This window comes from Papaver somniferum, chromosome 6, assembly GCF_003573695.1.
Source record: "Papaver somniferum cultivar HN1 chromosome 6, ASM357369v1, whole genome shotgun sequence".
In the NCBI taxonomy this organism is placed as follows: Eukaryota; Viridiplantae; Streptophyta; class Magnoliopsida; order Ranunculales; family Papaveraceae; genus Papaver; species Papaver somniferum.
The window spans coordinates 100466688-100474557 of record NC_039363.1 but is presented as its reverse complement, the minus strand read 5'-3'; the positions used below and the strand labels follow the sequence as shown (position 1 = coordinate 100474557).

At 35.1% G+C, this 7870-nt stretch overlaps 1 pseudogene; it reads right to left on the bottom strand.

Annotated features, from left to right (window-relative positions):
• Positions 1–7439: 7439 nt before the first annotated feature.
• Positions 7440–7539, bottom strand: LOC113292125 (annotated as a pseudogene).
• Positions 7540–7870: the final 331 nt, after the last annotated feature.

Sequence of the window (7870 nt, the reverse complement as noted above, 5' to 3'; positions counted from 1 at the left end):
TTACAATAGCTATGAGAAAACTAGAGAACAATAACTAAATAAAATATCTTTGATAAATCAAATAAGATAATAATGTTGAATGTGTAGGAAATCTACAATGCTAAGCCTTCTTATATATACTTCACTATTTCCTAAAAGTAATATAACTAGATTAAGGAAATCATACTAAACTAAGAAACTTAATAAGTTCTACAATAGTTCTAAAATTGGGAAAACGTAATTTAAGAAGTAATACTAAAAATAGAATAATATTTGACTCTCATGTTCAAACAGGGGTGACTTGGTCTAGATGTCCTACATCATATGTTGAGGAGAAACTGGGCCAAATCATCCTTCAGTTTGATGAATCACAGAAGTTACAGCAACACAAGATTGATCAGATCTGTTCTCAGCTAGCCAACATTGTTACTTTTATCCAACAGATTCGAGGAAATGTCTTTGACAATCCAGATAATCATGGTGAATTCTATAACAATACTCCCCTTGTATCTAACTCTGGTGGTGGCGCAATCCTAGGGTTTTCAGAAGGAAGTTTACATCGCTTTCCCAAACTTGACCTTCCAAGATTTGATGATGTTAATCTCAGAGGTTGGGTGCAAAAGTGCGAAAGATTCTTTCAGTTACACAACGTTCTGGCCAATCAACAAGTAAGTGTGGCGTCATTGTATTTAGACAATAAAACGGACAAATGGATTCTAAATTTTAAGATCGGGAAACATTTCATTACTTGGAATAAGTTTAGTAAGAGCATATGTGCTAGATTTGAAAATCTATTGGATGAAAGTTTTGTGGGTATTTTTAATAAATTAGCTCAAATTACTTTTATTGATGATTATTTTGAAGAATTTAAAGGTCTTAAGGCATTGATTTTGAGTAAAAACCCTTCTATGCATGAAGAGTACTTTGTTATGAGTTTTATTAGTGGGATGAAGATTGAGATACGTTTTTAGAGAATTGCTCGGTGGTACCCACCAATCGTTGGTATGTCAAGGTTGATTGTCATATTTTAGTATCAAAACCCATAAGTCGCTTGATTAGATTACTAGAATCAACTTCCTTAGGTTAGGCTAGGAAGTTTATAAATGTTGAGACATACAAGTATTACTCTGAAGACCAGAAGACGTATCTACTTCAACGATGAGAGCATCCTTCCACTTGAGATTAGTATTACATGACTTGACTTGTTTCCATTTATATATTATAAGCTTTCAAGTCGTTTCTAATTGGAAGCATAACATGCAAAGTTATATACATGAAACTCTAGTATAAGAGACTTGATCATCATATTGTGATCAAAGTATCAAGGAACAATATATCAATAGTTATGAATGCTTTATATTGGTATATTGAATTACGAAGTATAATGCTTATGTTTTGAACTTCGTAATTGCAACAACAACATAATCTTAGTAACTCGTTACTAGACTGTGTAGTGAACATAGGTTTGATTTCATACCTAGAAAACTGTGTTTAATTACATGAGTTTAAGGAAGTAGACGTACAAACTTTTTTCATAGTTGAAAGGAAATCAATAATATTGAAGGTACGGTTTTCATCGAAGATCTTAAGGTTGGACCGATCCTAACCTATATAGGGAATCAAGGTACAACCGATCCTATCTTATGTTGGGAGTCAAGGTAGAATCGATCCCTATCTATATTGGGAGTCAAGGTAAAACTGATCCTAACCTATAATGGGAATCAAGGTAGAACCGGTCCCAATAGGCAAAACCCATTTCTCTAAGTCACGTACACTTTAGGGATTGTGTTATTTGGAAATTGGGTTTGCAAAATAGGAAAGTTCAAGATGTCGACATAATGAGTAATCTAAGCATGTGCTGAAATTTTATTTTTTAATTGTTCAAAGATATTCCTTGGTACTCAAGATGAGATCCCAAACCGAAACAACATAGAATCTTTTTGATATTTTCGAATTAATATGTTTTCTTTTACCAGCAAGCAAAACATATCGCTAGAAAGATATATTATTTAAGTTCTTAGCTAATATTGAGTTGTCCATAAAAATTTCGGTTATATAGTTGGATATTGGTTGGAATTAGACAAAACCGAGTTTAGGTGCTTTCTTTCATATCTAAGAATATTTTGGGATATGGAAATTCCTTGGTGTCAAAACTACCTTGGTATGTAAATAGTGAAGTTTGTTCTTCTTATAAACTCATCCTAAGGCAGACACTTCATTTCGTAGTCACCGATGTAACTGACTAATAGTATTACTTGCAATACTATCTTGGAGAGGTGAGTAACCTAATTAGGAGAAATCTCTTACGTCCGCTAGTTCAAAGATTTCTTTGGGATCAAGAAGCATCTACTTGTACCATTGGTGCGAAACTAAAATTGGATTTTTATTTTAATTTTCAATTATTGAATTGATTGCGGCTAACGGTTTGTTAACTCTTGATTGCACATAGTTTGATCATTCTTGAGAGCTTTCTCTTTTGACATAAGGTCACTCAAACTAAATCAAGAAATTAGCGGTAGTTCAGATATGTCTTTAGATCTGAAATTGACTTGTGATCATCCATTGTTAACAAACTCCATTATGTGCTTGATCGATCATAAGTTGGAATCAAGTTTGTTATTACACAGGTACATAAGACTATTAAAGATTTGAAGACAAAAATATTTTTCTTATTGGTTCCATATCTTTGTTATTTACTTCGTGCATAAACTTGATCGGATGGAATCCGACTAGATCTAGTTTATATTTTTATAGGCTTGTTATTGCTCGTTGTATTTGGATCGACAAGCTATCATTTGGTGTCACTCTTCAGTATCCGAATATGGTAGTTCTGTTCGACTCGATCTGGTTAACTTGTTAATCCAGAAAATCTAAACCCGAAAAGGGAATTTATTGATTCAAACATAAAATCCTTTGTCATGCTCAACAACATATCTCTGATTAACACCATGGGTTAAGAGAGTGGTTATCAAACAAATTAGTCCTTTACTGTTTGGAAGACGATCGAAAGAGTTGAGTGCTTAAAGTCTTCAGAGATGATGAAACAACTTAAGATAGTGGACTTTATCTTAGGATTCACTTGCGTTGGCAAGATTGGTTGCAAGTACAGGGATACTGAGGAAACTAGGTAACTAGAGGTGGTTTACTTAGTCTCAACTATACGAAGTTGGTAATGGTCTTTGTATAACGGCTTAATTATGAGAGTACTCAAAACTGGACTAAGTCCCAGGGTTATTCTTCATTTTGCGGTTTCCTCATTAACAAAATTTTGTTGTGTTCTTTTACTTTACTTTGTGTAATATAATTTGTTTAAGTTATAATAAAAGTAATTGCACTTGTATGTTAATCCCAAACACTTGCGTTGATCCATATAATTTAAGGTTCGGTTTCGGACTAATACTATATACCAGGTGTATACCTTGTGGTTGTTATCTTCTTAACAGTTTCTCTCTATGGTAGATCGTGCAAGGTATTAGACTTATAAGTTGATATCGAAAGATTGTGGTGTATTTGGTACCCTCGTCATTTCATACGCAACGTTGTGGCTATGTTTTATCCTACCACATTATTACATGCATTTTCTCTAGTTAGGATGCAAGAGGAATCTTATGAACTACAAAGTAAACCCACCAAAAATTTTACTCGACCATTCACCAGTTCCTTTCGGGCATCTCAACCATTTTGAGGGTTCTGATTTTCCCCATTAACTCATTCTCACTGCTCCAACCACTCCTAAGTCCAGCTCTGTTACACATAAACCTTATTTCAACCACTCCTAACTATCCTATGTTCATGTCACCATCAACAAAAACCATTCTAGCTCTCTCCACCTTAGTATTATTCAGTTTCACCATATCGGTAGCTCTCTCACATACTTGATCCCTAGATAACACCAAATATTCCTCCCGCAAATTTAGCCTTTTGATGTTCGAGGATTACTCATCTTCTTTCCTCTTAGTATCGCCAAACATGTGTCTGCTCCATGGTTTTAGAAAGCACTTCAGATTTTGAAGTTTCCGGAAAAACACATATCTTAGAGTACCAGAAAATTGCATAGCATTCCACAAAACCTCAAACATTTTTATAACCGTTTGTTGTCACTTATTTGGTAATTTCTATTTAATTTTTAGCTTAAATTTGTCCTTGCTCTTGTCATAAAATAAATGAACCATTTTGTTATAAATGATTAGTTATTTTTAATGCACGAGAAATAAACAATTCTAATCCAATGTAATACGACAAAAAGGCCAATTTTTGATTCAAAATGTCTGCAACACCAAGATCCCTGATAGACACATTTTTGTGTCCGATTTATCTCGATTCTATATATTTTTAGGGCTCATTTTTGTTCTTATTATGGTGTTTTATTTATTTGTAGGTATTTTTGGCCAATAAACATTTTTGGAAAAAGTTGGCTCGAAAAGTTGTCGGAAAGCACCCGAATGAAATTTGTTATTCAGACTCTCACTTTGGATAAGGGTTAACCTAATTACTAAGGGGCATCCCATTTCCAGGAAGCTGCTAATCGCACCCCTACCATGGATAAGTGGAAACCATCTTCAACATTTCAAAAACCAAGTTTTGGCGAGAAATTAGGTGCAGTGAAGAACAGATTTTAGGGTTCCTGATTTGGAGGAGTTTGAGGTCGATTAAACCTCTGATTTTCATAGGATAGACTCCTTATGGGTCTAGGAATCTGATATGGGTGTTGAAATTGATTAGACTGGGCTCAATCGACGGATTTTTATCACAACAGAAAATATGGAAAGTCACGTGTGTGACCTGTTTTAGGGAATTTTAGAGAGACTAAAGTGCTGTGAACCTTGCCAAAGATTTGTATCTATCTAAGGAAGAGTTTAGAATAAAAAGGAAAGCTCAGAAATGCGTATAAATTCTAAAACAAGAAATTGCCGCAACTTGGCCGTGAAGAGAAGGAAAGAGATTTTGGAAGATTTGGGAGAGATTTAATCGGTATTTTTGATATAAATAGATTGTTTGGGTCATATAGAAAGGGTGTCGAGAGTTTGGGGACCTGAAGAGAGCCAGAGAAGAAGAAATCAGAGTTTTATCAAACTCTGTTTCTGCTGCTGTTGAAGAGGAAGAACGCGAAGAACATTGACGCACGAGAAACAGTCGCAGAACAGTGTCGTTGTTTAACAGCTGAAGAACATTAAGCTGCGCAGGACAGTCGTATTCTAGGGTCTTAAATTTCTGATCCTGTAATAGTTGATTAGTAACGTATATCTTCAGTATTGCAACACCAACTGTAACAGTGACTTCTGTAACATCTATACACCGTTGCAGATCTGCTGTTTTATATATTCTCTTCAATAAAACCACCTTTTGAGCCATGATTTATTATCTTGAACCTTTTTTTTATATGAGGAGCTAAACCCCATTGCTGAGGCGATAGAGGAAGCTATTTTTCCAACAAAAAGCGGTACAATCTATTTAATTTAATTTATTGCAATTATTATTATGATTATTTGCCTTAGACTATTATTGAATATGATTTTTATTTGAGTGATTGTGATCTATTTTGATGGAGTATGCTTAGTTTATAGACTCTTGATGCTTCATGCTTGGTATTTACAATTATCGCTTTTGAAAATCTACTTGTTGCAATAGTGAGAATCAAATTGAACAAGAAAATTGCATGAATACAAAGGATTAAATCACCTTAAACTTGGAAAATAGTGGAATCTTAGCCTCAGTGTTCTTTTAATATTGATATCAACTTTGATTGAGTTTGTTATAATTTTTAGTGAGTTTTCTATTTTAATATTAGAATTTAAGTCTAATTAATATCCTTCACAAGTATGAGAATCGAACCACTTTTACCACTATCTACAAATCACATCAATTTTTGGCGACGCAGACTTGTTTTTAGGGTTTTACATTTTTTTTTTATTATTTTTTTTATTTTTTTTTTTTTTGTCCTTTTTTATGTTTTTGGGTATTTATCTTGTGTCTACAGGTTCGGGATCATATAGAAAATTGAGCCAAGGAGTTTGGTGATTTCATAAAGACTTGGAGCTAAAGATTAAAGCAAAAAGAACAGAAAAGAAGACAATTTTAGTTTAGAGTTTGTTTATTTTATTTTAAAAAAAAAAACTGTATTAGGGTTTATTATTTTTGTAATTTTTCTTTATTTTTTGGACTTTTGGACTTTGGGACATTATTTTTTTATTACCATACAGAAGGGTACTTTAAATATAAACTGTTTGCAGAGAAGGAGGACAATTACGATATTGTCTCTGCACCTTGGGTTCGTACACTAGACATCGAAGTCAGTGGCTCCAGTCGACTACAACCGATTCATCCCCCGTCTGGAACTGGAGGTAAGATTCTAAACACTCGTGAATCCCCTGTCAGCGAATTACTGGACTCCTTCGTATGCATATATGTTGAGGACTGAGTACGGACATTTATTTTTCTAGTAAAGGGCAAGGACTGGCCATACAAGATAAGGGTTCGGATTTCATCACTGATATCTTCTTGCCCGCTTTAGGAACACGTACCCTACGCGAACCTAAACCTAAATTTTGACTAGAACGAGACCGATAGGGTAACGATCTTAACAGGAAAGTCATTCGAAAAATATTGGTTACTCTTTTAAGCATACTTCGAAGTTCTTGACAGTTTCTGTAAGTTGAATGCGTGACTGCGCCGCCTTGTAATACTGGTGAGGCCTTGGGTATCAAAGCTCCACCGAGCTTCCCTCGCCTCTATTCAACTTACGTTAACCCGGATTGATTCCAGAGGGGTTTGCTTAAATTGTAACGAATTCCCGTTCGAAGGATTAGAAGCTGGTCTAGAAACAATCTAAGTGGAGCCATCATGCTTTTTGTTTGCTAGAAATCAATAGGTTTGATTTGGTTGAGTCGGCCTTGATATGTATTTGCTTACCCTTCCAATTTAGAAAATTATATTGTATGCCTGAACGTAAAAGAGACGCACTAGGTAGATTTGTTAAAGAGAAACCTAGTAGTTCGAAGCGTCTCGATTACCTTAATCTAGAAAGTCCGACTTTTGAAGATGTTTTTGAACGTCCTTTGACTGAGGAGAGAATCCTGTTGCTCCGATAGCGCCAGAAATGGCAACTTTGAAAGCTTTGTTGAATCCAACTAGGACTACTCGTCCTTCGTGTATTAAGTTAGCTGAAACGGAGGCACCCTATGAACTGAAACCTGGGACCTTACAGATGCTCCCAATCTTTTTAGGGAAAGAAAATGAAAACCCTTATTACCATGTTAGGGATTTTGAGGAAATTTGTAGTACTCTAAGAATTAGAGGCTTAGATGATGATGCTTTGAAACTTAGGTTATTCCCATTTTCCCTGAAAGATAAGGCCAAGTCGTGGCTGTATAGTTTGGACTCCGAGTCAATTGAGACATATGAACAACTTACATCTGCCTTTTTCAATAAGTTTTTCCCTAGGCACAAAACATCGTCTATTAGGACGCAAATATGCACATTTTCACAACAAGAGGGAGAATCTTTATATAGGTATTTGGAAAGGTTCAATGATTTATTATCCCAGTGTCCTCATCATGGTTTAGAAAAGGTTAGGCTAGTTCAGATCCTTTATGAGGGTTTAGATTATTCCACAACGACCATGGTTGAGTCTCTATGCACTGGTGGATTTGAAAACCAAACTGTTGATGCGGCGATGGAATTTTTTAATGAAATCGCCGAAAAAACCCAGCAATGGGAAAATAGTAGGGCACCCCAGAAAACAATTCTTTTAAGTAGAGGAAACGTTAATAGGGTAGAAGGAGGCTATGAATCAGATGCCAAAATTGCTGCTATAGCAAAAAGGTTAGAAGCCTTAGAAGTGGGCCAGACTAGTGGTAGAGTGGAGCCTTTTTGGGAAGGCCAGAATATTGAA